Genomic DNA, 12857 nt, shown 5'->3' with positions numbered 1-12857 from the left:
TTCAAGGACAGACAGCAACACATGTGTATTGGGCAGGTCCAGGCACCAGCCTTCTGTTCTGTCAGAGCCAAGTGAAGACGTCAGAGATGCTTGATGAGAAAACTACTCATAAGTTGGGATTTGTCTTTTAATCACCAAACATTAGTGGTTTTAGGGAGAAGCCCTGTGGGCTTTTGTAACATGTCCCAAAATCTAAAAAGAAACTGGTGCCAGCATACTGTACTGAGTGGAGTTGTGTGTCACTCAGGATGCATGTGGAGGTCAATACTTGCCTTCGATGTGCATGTCAAAATGTGGAGAGTTGATGTTTATTTAGATCACTTAAAGTGAAGTAGGCTTTGTATTTAACAAAACTGCCAACAGGAAGGAGAAAGCGTACCTCTTACCCTAGAGTGCAAGACATTACTAAGTCTACTCAGGGGCAGCATCTCCTTCAATCACAGAACAGCCCAGGGCTGGGGAAACAGGCTCTTTAAAGGTGAGTAAGAAGAGCAGAGGAGGGAAGGGATTTTCTCCAGGGTTAGAGATGGGCTTCAGACTTAGTTCCAAAGCCTTTCTTGTTCTTGCCTGAGAGCTCAGTAAAATGATGACTGCCGTGGGGGAAGGTTTAATGAAAACAGAGCTTAATCAACGTGGGCGGGGGGAAAGCAGGGTGGGCTTTGTAAAAGTGATGTCACATCAGAAACCTTCAAAAGAGGCAAAATCTAAAAATGTTAGTCTATAAAATCTATTTGTAGGACTATTTTGTGAATAAAATATCCTCATGACAAATCGAGTTTCAAAAACATTAAGCCACTAAAAACATTTGCAATGCGTGCAATGGCGTAGTTAATAACTATGTCAAATCAATACAAAAACTCTCCACTGAAAGTTAGAAATGACCACAGTCATTCATGAAAATGAAACATAAATGGTTAGTAATGTTGAAAAGACTGACTGAATTTCCTAAACCCAGGAAAAGATACTTGTATAATAGTTAACATCTAGTAGTATCCATCAAATGCTGTCTCTTTTCTCATATTTATAAAGTATAATAAGAAAAATTAGTTTCATATAGTCCTAACAAAGAGTTGAGTAAATTATTTTTGTAATGTCATGCCAACATTATATTGCTAGGAATTTATTCAACAACATATGCTAAGATCTCTATATCATGGTATGTGCTATATAATTGTTCATAATACTAAAAACATTTATATAACCTAAATGTTTGAAGGTAGAAGACTGGTTAAGAGGAATGCAGTGTATCTTCAAATGCAGCAAATAAAAACACTGGTACTATGGTATGGCTCTAGAGCAATGGTTCTCAACCTGTGGGTTGCTAGACAAATCCATGTGTCTCTGCACTTCCAACACTGGTCATAGGCATGTGCTACTATGATTCCTTTTTTTATGGGTCAATATGAATTCAGGTTTCCATGCTTGCACAACAAACACTTTACACTAAGCCATCTTCCTAGCCCATTCATGGGTTTTCTGATTTTGATTTGCTAGTAGGCTACAGGGTGGAGGTGACACTTAGGGACCTTCTAAAGATGCTGAACTATAATGGCTATTCTGCTCTTATAGAAGGCACTGCAGTATAGCTGCACAAAGTCCCCACCCTCAAAGGCCTCTCAGACAAAAGAGCTTCCTATTCTAGTTAAAAGAATAAATAGCCACAGAGTGGCAGCTACTATCTGTAATCCTTCAACAGCTAACTCAAGCTACTCAACTAAGAGAGGAAACAGTGAACATTTCAGACATCACATGACACCTAGCCAGCATTTGTAAAGAGAACTCTGGATTGCCAAGTGGGAGAAAATTCTTTTGCCAAAACATTTCGTGGAATGCCAAGATTGCAAACAGCGTGTCAAGACTTAATGGATGGCTTTGCATTAGGCACTATTAACCAACTCTGGCACAAATTCTGTAGGCCACTTGGCTTGCAGGAGAGCCGCATACCACCTCTGCCATCACACTTGGCTCCATTCCAACTTCTTTTTGTTTCTCAGGAACAAACCAGAAAGAGTAGACATAGTAATAAAATAAAATTCCTCTTGAGTCTAACGGCCAAATAAATAAAATATGATGTACACACAGATTCACTATGGCTCTGAAATGTGGAAGTACCAACTGCAGGGACCCAAGTCCTTTCTTAATATCACCATTGCCATGATAACCACTGAATCACACAGAGTCTGGCTGTCACCTGATGCTTAAATGGCAGCTGCAGGAGACTTCCAAATGGGCTACATGACTTAAACAAACCTAAAACTCAGCAGAGCAAGAAAAACACTCCCTTCTCTTTGGAAAATTCTTGCTTTATCTCACTTTTGCCCGTTTTTATGTTTATGGATAGTTTGCCTACATGTATGTACACGCAACACAGTGGCTAGAAGAGGGCATTGGACATCCAGGACATCCATTACAGATGCTTATGAATCTTCTTATGGGTGCCAGGACTGAATCTAGGTTCTCTGGAAGAGCAGCCAGGGCTCTTAAATGCTGAAGGATCTGTCCAGCCCCTAATTTTGACCTCTACTTCCAACTAGTAAATTAAGTTTCCTCAACAGAAATGGAGCAACAAAGCATTTTCCTGCACACAGACATGCCCAACACTAATCCACGCTGCCACCATACACCAAGGCCCTGTACTCCCCGATGCTTGACCACCCCCCCCCTTCTGAGTAAAAGACAGCAACAACCTAGGTGTGTGGATTTTCTTATTGCTGATTATGATAATCTGAGAAAAGAGCAACTGATCAAAGGGTCTATCATTAAAGTTGGTGATGGAAATTTTGGAATCCAGGCCCTTGACTCAATCCATACCAAAAGAATAGTAGGTAATCCAAACCATGGAAATAAAACGAGTAATACATATAACAGTAAGTAAATTGGTTAAGTCTGTGAATTTAGACTCAGGATAAAGTTAGCATCCACATGATCACAAGGTAAAACTCTTTAATTTGTCATGGAGAGCCACACACTTTCCATTCACACAGCAGGGTTAAGGAAAATCTGTAGTGTCAACAGTGATTCCCAAGTCCAAAGGCTTTTTTAAAATAGGCATTTGAGTGGTCAGACTATCCAGAAATGATTTCAAAAACACATTTTTTTCTTTTAAATTTCCGAGACAGGGTTTCTTTGTGTAGCTTTGTAGACCAGGCTGGCCTCAAACTCAAATAGATATACCTGCCTCTGCCTCCCGAGTGCTCGAATTAAAGGCGCATGCCACCACTGCCAGGCTCAAAAACACTTTTGTTTTGTTTTGTTTTAAAAAGGTCAAATTAAAGATTTTTTGGGAAATGAAAAAAAAATAGTGGATAGATTACCAGTTTATAGTCACATCATAATCTGCTTCCAGCAGTTATTTTTAAGCAGCTAAGATCCCTTAAAGTGGAAAATTAATTAATGGGATACCTGAAGCATATTGCTATTTTCTTATTGAAATTTCAACAACCTTTTAGTGTTAAGAAAACCCTGTAATGGATAAGACATAATTCCCAAGATTAACCGGCTTTGATTGGACATATAAAATATGTCATGAACCATGCTGTGTTTTAACTGCCATTATCTCAATAGGACGTGGACACTGCATTAATAAACATATAAAGTTACGACAAAATGACTGATGTGTAAGTTTTAACATATCATGATAAAGTTGCACGACTGCATAACCTCCGATATTAACTGCAATATGTAAGTTAAAAAACACATTGCTGACCTACTCCTTTAAGGCACAATAATCTTCCATTCACTCAGCATGACGTTTCTAAATTAATTAGATTGAATGTATTTACTCTGAACATTCAATGCTGTAATCAAAGAGAGTAAGACCAGGTACATCTTGTAATTAATTCCCCTCTCTTTTCCTAATGAATAATCAATTAGCACCAATGTAAAGGACACTTAGAAGTTCATGACGCCCCATTCTCATGTCGTTAGTCTAGTCCAGTCTTTGAATAAAGAAATCTCAGTTAAAACTTATCATAATGGGGGTGCCTCCTTAGCACAGTAGGCAGTGCCTCAGCCTCAGAGTTTATCATAATGGATTCTACTGGTGGTCAGCTTAATCTCTCTGCTTAGCTAGCCTATAGTCCATGCCTGCTAACCAAACATCCAGAAATCTAAGTATCGCTGTGAAGATATTATGCAACTGTGATTAACATCTTCAATCAGATAACTCTAAAATAAAAAAGATTCTCTGATAATCTCTGTGGGCCTGTTCTAACCAATAAAACTGAAGCCCCCTGAGGAGAATTCAGCCTGTGAAATACAGTTCCCACCCTGGCCAATCAACCAAGGAAAACAGGAACTCAGCTGTTACCTCTCTGTCCCTTGCTGTCACCACTTACGTTTAGTCCATCACTACTTCCTCATCTCTCATTTTAATCCCTACTGCTTCCTTGTCTGAGAAGTGCACAGACTCCTGATTCTGGCCATTGCTTACAGTCTGCTTCCATTCTCCACCTAACCAGCAACACAGTCAACCCCCATCTTATCAAAATCCAGCTTGAATTTCTGTGCTGGCTATGGCAACTTGACACAAGGTAGACTCATTTTAGAAGAAGGGACATCAATTGAGAAAAGTCCCCTACTAATTAGCCTGTGAATATACCTGTGGTGCATTTTATATTAATAATCTGTGACTGACATGAGAGGGTAGTGTCACCTCTGGGCAGATGCTCTGTAACTGTTTAAGAAGGCAGGCTCATCAAGCCGAGAGGAGCAAGCCAGTAAGCAGCACTCTTCCATGACCTCTACTTAAGCGCCTGCCTCCAAATTCCTGCCTTGAGTTCTCGCCCTAACTTTGTTTGGCAGTGACCTGAAAGTTGTAAGCTGGGATAAACTTTCCTCTCAAAGTTACTTTTGGTTATGATATTTTATCTCAGCAACAGAAACTCAAACTCGGGCAGCCTTTCAGATTGCCTCTAGAGAAAAGAGTGTGTCTGTCTTACCATTTCATACACTCAAATGTGTAACAAAATCTCAGACACACAGAAATCTTGAGAAACTACTTGTAAAATAATTTCACTAGTTTAAAATTCAATACTAGGGTAGTCAATACTCAAAAGCAAAGAAGGCAAAAAAGTTCTTATTTGGGCAACATCGTATGGGAAGGAGGTATAACCAAAGTCATACAAATAAGAAAGCTGTTCACTGTCTTGCTTTTACCTTATAATCTTAATTTCAGAATGTCAGGGAAATTTATGGAACCTCTCTAAAGCAAAAAATATTTTTTTTACATATCTTTGGGGGAACATTCTTGAACTTCCTACAACTAACCATTTTTATTCATCCATAGACTATTTGCCTATAAGCTATGAACCCTCAGGACAGAGCCCTTGGGCAGAATCAAGCATTGCAGGTCTCAATTTTAATTCCCTCTGGTTTGGGACTATTTCCTTTCCTTTTTATGAGCCATTTTTGTAGCAGCCATATGTTCCTGAAAGACAGGCTGCAGCAATATCTGAGAGATGGCTCCTCCAAGAATACTCAATTCTCAAGGAGGAAAGTGTTTCCAAGGACATTGTTCATCTGTTGTCAGTCACAATAGGCTGCCAAGGATGGCTGCCATGTGACACAACAATGCTTCCCTCCTGAAATAGCTCCTCTTTCACCTCCGGGACCCAGGGTTTGCCTTTCAAACTAGCTATAAAGACAGGAAAATGGAAAAACTGGGGGAATGTGACTTGTTAAGTCATGATGCAATTCGAGGCACTGTTTAAAAGAAGCGTGTCCCTCTCAGGGTCCAATCCAAACACTTCGGGGACAAGGCCACCTGCCCAGTATCCACCACGAAACGTTTTTGCATCAGGCATATCCGAGCCCTTGTGGGAAGTCACCCAGAAAACAAATCCTCACAGCTCACAGAGCCAAGATACAAACAAATGTGAAAGTATTACCCAGGGGAGTGAAGATCTTGTTCAGCTGAAGCTGAAAACGAAAGGCAAGCATGGACTTGCAGAGGGAAAAGTAACCACACAGAGATGTGAGTGCTTTGGAAGCAGACGTGAAAGAAGGGGACACCTGAGAAGGGCAGGGTGGGGCTGCCTCCTGAGAGCTCAAGGCACAAGAGACTGCAAAGGCTCCGTGACAAATACTTTCCTTTCCAAATCATCTTTATCGAGGATGCCAAAACATCATTAAAAGAAAGAGAATGAACAATGTAAGATGTCCTGCCAGTCAGTCAATCAGAAAAGCACCGATTTCCATAAGACAACTGTGCCTGGGCACTGGACCACTCCAAACTGCCCATTAAAGCACCCGTCAGAGGGTCCTCATTCCTCTTCACGTGACTTGCCAGAAGATATGAAACACCCACCATCCCACCATCTTTTAGTTCTTGGTGGGAATAGAAATAAGATGATCTTACTATCTAGGACACAGTTTTGTGATGCAATCAAGAACAAAGGCTTCAAGGAATAAAACACAAGACCTTGCTCTCTAACAGTCTTTGTCATTTACAAAGGCACACCATGCCCGAGGTCACAAAACTGTTGTGGAATATTGAGCGAACGAACATGTGTTACATTTGTTTCCGCTGTGGAATGCTACCTTAACTACTCGAGCTGTGTTACATTTGTTCCTGATGCATTTGTTTAATAGTAAACATGTGCTGCATTTGCTTCACCTTGCCTGCCTAAGGCACTTGATTGAGCTAATAAAAAGCTGAACGGTCAATAGCTAGGCAGGAGAGGGAGAGATGCGGCTGGTGGGCAGAGAGAATAATTAGGAGGAGAAATTTAGGGATTCAAGAGAAGAACGGAGAGACAAAGACAGGGACACACCTGGGGCTAGAAGCCCAACTAAATAGGACAGGCTGAAGAAAGAGGCAATTAAGGTTATGCTAAAATGGTGGCACATCTAAGCACAAGCTCCCAAAACTGAGGATTCCAAAGCAGGAAGATCCCAGGTTCAAGGCCAGCCCAAGCTACATAGTGGTGCCCTGTCTTAAAAAAACAAACAAACAAACAAACAAACAAAAAAAACACACACAAACAAACCAAACAGAAACTCTAAGATGATCCAGATGACTATTCCTAAGGTGTTAGCAATACCAGGTTCTTTGAAACTCAGTTCAAACGGGGAGTACTATAATTTGACTGAAATCAGTAGTTTTCTCATAATACTGCAACCAATGAATTTTTTTTTCTCATTTCTAAAGTGGTAATATCTGTGTCCTTCTGCTCAGTTCCTGGGATGACTTTTCTAGACTGTCTCACCACAACACACCCTTCCTGTTGTCCGTCCTTCATTGTCCTTCTTTGCATTGATGTCACACCTATTTTCTGTGTTTACTGTCATCAGAACGTCAGTCGAAGAGGGCAGAAAACACATCTCTCATGTGTGTTTGTTTCCTATGGTTCTAACAAGTACTCAGGACACAGTAGGCAATTACTAAAGATTTACAAAATTAATAATGAAACCTTGAGATACTTTTAAAATATCTACTAAAATCCACGAAGGAAAGGATTGTTTCTTTGGTTTTTCATCTTCCCTAAGGAGTATTAGTGTAGTACAAGGATCTAAGAACTCTGCTAAGAAGAAAACCACTGAATATGATTCATCTCAGTGTTTCCTCAACTTACACAGAAATAAATAACTTTTAAAAACAAGTATCGAGGAGACTGGAGAGATCACTCAGCAGTTACAAGCAGTTAAGCTCTTGCAGAGGACCTGGGTTCAGCTCCTATTACCCACATGGTGGCTCACAACCAACCATAACTTCAGTTCCATGGGACCAGTGCCCTTCATTGACCTCTAGGGGTGCCAGGCAAAATGGTACACAGACATACATGCAGACAAAGAACTCAAACCCACAAACTAAAATAAATTGAAAAACAAGAATAGCAACACAAAACAAAGAAAACCTATCTAATAACACCCCATGGAATTTGTTCCAAGAGCAGTGCATGGGCAAGTTTTCATCACAGTTAAGACCTTGGACCATCATCTCAGAGACAGTGGTGATATTTTCCTGTAAAGTTGAATACAGCCCCTCTGACAACATTAAAACAGAATAACAAAACAAACAAACAAACAAAACCCACAAACAAAAAACAAAAACACATGCTTATTCCATTCACTGGTCATTCTCACTGATAACTTTCTTCAAGTCTTTCTTCAACTCCTACAAGTGTGAATTCTTCTAAACAGTCCCTATCACCATGTAGCTTCAACCCACTTCAAAAATAAAGGTGGTATTACACTAAGCCAAGTTATCATAGAAGCCAGCAGGCAACTTGATCCAAGTAGCAATCATTATCAATATATGGCTGAATTTGTGATGATTTACAAGGGTGTTTTTTTTATTAAAATATAATCATTTATTTACATCACTATTTTTTCACCAAAAGTATTCCTTGCAAGAACATCTATCTCCCAGAAATTTCCTTGAAATTAAGTTCCTCTCAGCTGAGGGGTATGGGAATCCAGATGTGTCTCACCACGGTTCTGAGGTGTGATGTCAGTCATTTATCACCAGTGCGATGTTGTACAGATGTTTGTGAGCTGTTAAAAAAAGACAACTTTGCACTCTTTGAGTATCATCCCCATAACAGAAAAGCCATCCTCACACACCCACCACAGTAGCCTATAGAAGAGTGAATGGAGAGTTGGGCTCCCTCTTCCCATGCTTATGACTGCGGTGTGGGCCTATTCCTAGCACTCTATTAGTGATTTTAACTGACTCCCATTGAGGAACAAGGCAGAGATAACAAAAGGGAACTGTGGAATCTGGGGAGGCGCTTGAACATACACCCCACCTGCCAAAATAAAAATAGACCAAAGCACAAAACAGTCCATGGAAAAGCGGGCCTCCCTCATTATTTTGACAAATACAGCAATTTAAAGGAAAGTATTTTTCCATCCACTTTGTCACTGAAGAACTGCACAAGTCTGGAGTGATTCTGGCGAAAGGTGGTGGCTTTAAACAGTCTGAGAACTACCAGTCTGAAGAAAACTGCATTAAGTAAACTGCCCTCGCTTTGCTAGAAAGCCATACAAAATTGCTTCTAAGTTTGCAACATAAACATTTTTAATTGCAGCAGCTTGTGTCCAGGTCACAAACTTGAATACCAATGATGTTCAAGCAATCAAGGGTCAATGTCTAACAAACATTTAGCGACTCATATAAACTTCAGAATCTTCATGGAAGCACAAAACGTCACCTCTAATTTTTGGTCAGGCATTGCTTGTATTCATTTTTTAAAGAGTTCATTTGACAACACACTAGAGTTGAAGGAAACCCCTATTTGTGGCACTTCCAAGGTGAAAATGAAAAATTCTGATAAAACTCACAGCCTTGAGAAGAATTTCAAGTGGCCTACTGCCTTAGTCTTCTCTTCATTCACTCATGCACTGGAAAGAACTGAAGGACAGATTCTGTGCCTTTTGCTCTGGAGGCTAAATTCTATTCTCAGTGGAGACCTTTACCGGTGGCTTGAATGTTTTCCTGATTGCTGTATCAGTGTGTCCCTGTTTCAGTGCACTGGAGAACTGCAGCACACATCAGATGAACAAGACTGGATGCCTGTTGGCTGCGGGTGTGTGTGTGTGTGTGTGTGTGTGTGTGTGTGTGTGTGTGTGTGTGAGTAAGTGTGTGTGTGTGTGTGTGTGAGTGTGTGCGTGTTTGATTTATGCAAACACAAAAACTTCTGAGTACAACAATCCAAACTGTCTCTGTTCTTTCCCTTTCCTTTCTTTATTCAGCTTGAATAATGTTTGCTTGAGACTCCAGGTCCATCTTATTTTTTAGTGGTCTGTATCATGTGACAGAAAGGACTATATGCCCACAGTCAGGGCACCACTCAAGAGTAACCTGCCTCTCCTGATATACATTATCTTATGGGTGCTTTGTTACTGGCCACGATTTCAGAGTTGGGCCTCATAAAGCTGGCTATGTTAAAACCAAAATAATGTCATTTAGTGTCGGGGGGCGGGGGTTAAGAAGAGGATTAGAGGGAGGCGGGCAGGCAGGGGATATTAAACAAGTCCATGACTAACAGGGTGTGACAGAAAAGAGTTTTACTCTTTTCAACAAAACAATTCCCTACGGCTGGGCCCATTACTTCTCTGTGCCTTTATCACCTTGGAATTTTTATGGTTATTTTTGATGAATTCACATTTTTGTAAAGCCCTTTTTGAAATCATGCCAGTTTTCAATTTTTAATTAAAGTTGTAAATAATCTTAATTCGGCCTTAAAAGCTTTATTGTTTCTTTCTTTTTTTATTATTGAGGCCAGGAAATATTTCAAATACCAAGTCTTGCCGTGAGTGAGCAATTAGAAGCTCTCTAAGGTCTGGTGACAACATCTTACCGTGTAAATATAACACACTGGGGTATCGGCTTGAGATTAAGCAGCGTGGACGGACTGATTTGGGGTTTATCAGCAGCTGCACCTCTTGGGAATGACACTGGCTCTTTTGTTGGATGAAGCAACTTTCATCATTTTGATTTCATGAATTAACCCTCACAGATTTAGAAAAGACTTTTTAGAAAGTAAACACTGTAAATTTGTCACTGAGGGCTGAACAAGGAAAGTCAACCCAATCTGATTCAACCATTTGCACAACACAAGGGGGAGGGGGCCCACATGAGAGAGGAACTACTTCACTTTGCATAAATCAAACTTAAGCAGGAGCTGCAACGTCTGACATGAGCTTACCAGACTGCCAGAGAGCCCTACCTTTGTTACCTAGACTGCCTGCTGAAGGTTGCAAGGGAACAGTAAATACAATCCTATCTTACAGTCTCATAGTCTTTTTTTTAATCAAACTACTCTTCCTTTATATGAGGCCAAAACACATCATTTGTATACAATGAAAGCCATTAACAATCTCTAAAAATGCCTGGTGTGTTCCCACACCTGTGAGAGTCACTACTGTTGTTTCCATAAAGGGTTAATATTCTTTCCTGCCATGGCAGTAGGCTCTGTGACAGTGTTTTCATCTTACTGCTAGTCTTACTTATTAGGGACAACTTACAGGTAGAGAATGATCTAGAATGAAAACCGTCTCTTGTCTAGACGACTGAGCTTTTGCAAAATGAATATAATTTATTCCTTTGAATGTATAAGATACAGATAATGACAGAAGTCAACAGACAATGACCCTGCTAAAGGATCCAATTGTGATTTTACATTATTTTAAGAGGTAGCATTGTTCTTCCAAGTTTATTTGCATTAAAGAAAATCCCTCTGTTTTTCTAACTTCAAGTAATATCCAAACCATGCCAAGTGATTCTGGATAACAATTTATCGGTATTCCAAATTAAGAGATTTAAATATATTTCTAGAGAAAAAAGAAAACACAATTGATTTACAAGATTGGTTTTGTAAGCAGTTAAGTGTATCTGTCAAATCTTTGTAGCTGAGTGTTTTTCTTTCTCCAAATGAAGACTTGGTTAAAGTACTTTCTGTATATCAACCCTCAACTGGCATTCAAGACAGAAGAAAAATGCAGTATCCAATAGACAACCAAACAACAACAACAAAGTACAGAGGATTTTCCAACACCAAATATCAAATCTCCAAAACCTATGAAGAAATGCACAATTTTGACGAGAAGCCAAGTGACCAGAAAACCCTTGCCATAGGGTTCATTCACTTGACATAACTTGAGTCTTAATGTGCCCTTAAATTTGTTATAAAGTCCCCTTAGTCAACTCAGCACAAATGTACCACTAAAAGAGCCAAGTCAGTGCACCATGTTTTTGTCATGGACAGAAGATCATAGTTTTTTCAAACACTTAAAAGCTTGGGTGTTGTACAGAGCTCAGTGGGTGAACTGCTCATGTGAGAGCATAAGGACCAGAGTTCTGTCTGAGGAATAAACCACCTGTGGTGGCATGTGCATGTGTGTGGTGGCATGTGCATGTGTGTGGTGGCATATGTGTGGCATGTGTGTGGTGGCATGGGCTTGTGTGTGGTGGCATATGTGTGGCATGTGTGTGGTGGCATGAGCATTGTGTGGTGGCATATGTGTGGCATGTGTGTGGCATGTGTGTGGTTGCATGTGCATGTGTACTGATAAGCCACCTGTGATGGCATGTGTATGTGTGTGATGGCATGTTCATGTGTGTGGTGGCATGTGCATATGTATTGATAAGCTACCTGTGGTGGGCTGTGCATGTGTGTGGTGGCATGTGCATGTATGTGGTGGAATGTGCATGTGTGTGGTGGTGGCATGTGTATTGATAAGCCACCTGTGATGGCATGTGCATGTATACCAGCAGTCACCTGTGGTGGCATGTACATGTGTGTGGTGGTATGTGCATTTACTACTTGAGAGGTGGACATAAAAGCAAAGTGGACAATTCCTGAGGAAACACCCAAAGCTGATTTCTGGCCTCTACACACAGGTATGCACACACACATGCACCCACCCACACATGAATGTGCACACCATCCATACTCACCACACAGCCCATACAAACTCAGTTATGCAATGACTTGTGATACAGTAAATTCCCTTTCTCTGAAGTTTTGGAAGGCCAGTCTGGCTGGCCAGGCAGACCTGGGACATTTATGTCGAATCTGTAACATTGTCTTCTCTGTAGATTTTGAAATCTACATTAATCTCTCACTAATGTCAAAGTCAATTTAAGTTCAGTATTTTGTGCCCTCCACCCCCTATTTCATACATAGTGCCTATCAACCAGCATTCCTCAAGCCAACCATGGGGAATGCTCTCTTCGAATATGAGAGTCACCCATGTTTTTCATTGGAATTGAAATCACTTGAGCTAGCTGACACTTTTACGAAAAAGTATTTCTCTAGAAAGAGTTTCCAGAAATTTCCATAAAAGATTCTGTTATTAACATTTCCTGAGGTTGGTGGCTGGCATTAATTTTCTCTGCAAGTTTCCCCAAA

The 12857-nt window shown here is 40.4% G+C and overlaps 1 protein-coding gene across 2 annotated transcripts in view; it reads right to left on the bottom strand.

Moving 5' to 3' along the window:
• Positions 1–12857, bottom strand: part of Glis3 (GLIS family zinc finger 3) — a 421425-nt gene that overhangs the window by 83929 nt on the left and 324639 nt on the right. The gene's annotated exons all lie outside the window — the stretch shown is intronic.

This window comes from Phodopus roborovskii, unplaced genomic scaffold (genome assembly GCF_943737965.1).
Source record: "Phodopus roborovskii unplaced genomic scaffold, PHOROB, whole genome shotgun sequence".
Classification (NCBI taxonomy): Eukaryota; Metazoa; Chordata; class Mammalia; order Rodentia; family Cricetidae; genus Phodopus; species Phodopus roborovskii.
This window is presented reverse-complemented; position numbering and strand designations above follow the sequence as displayed.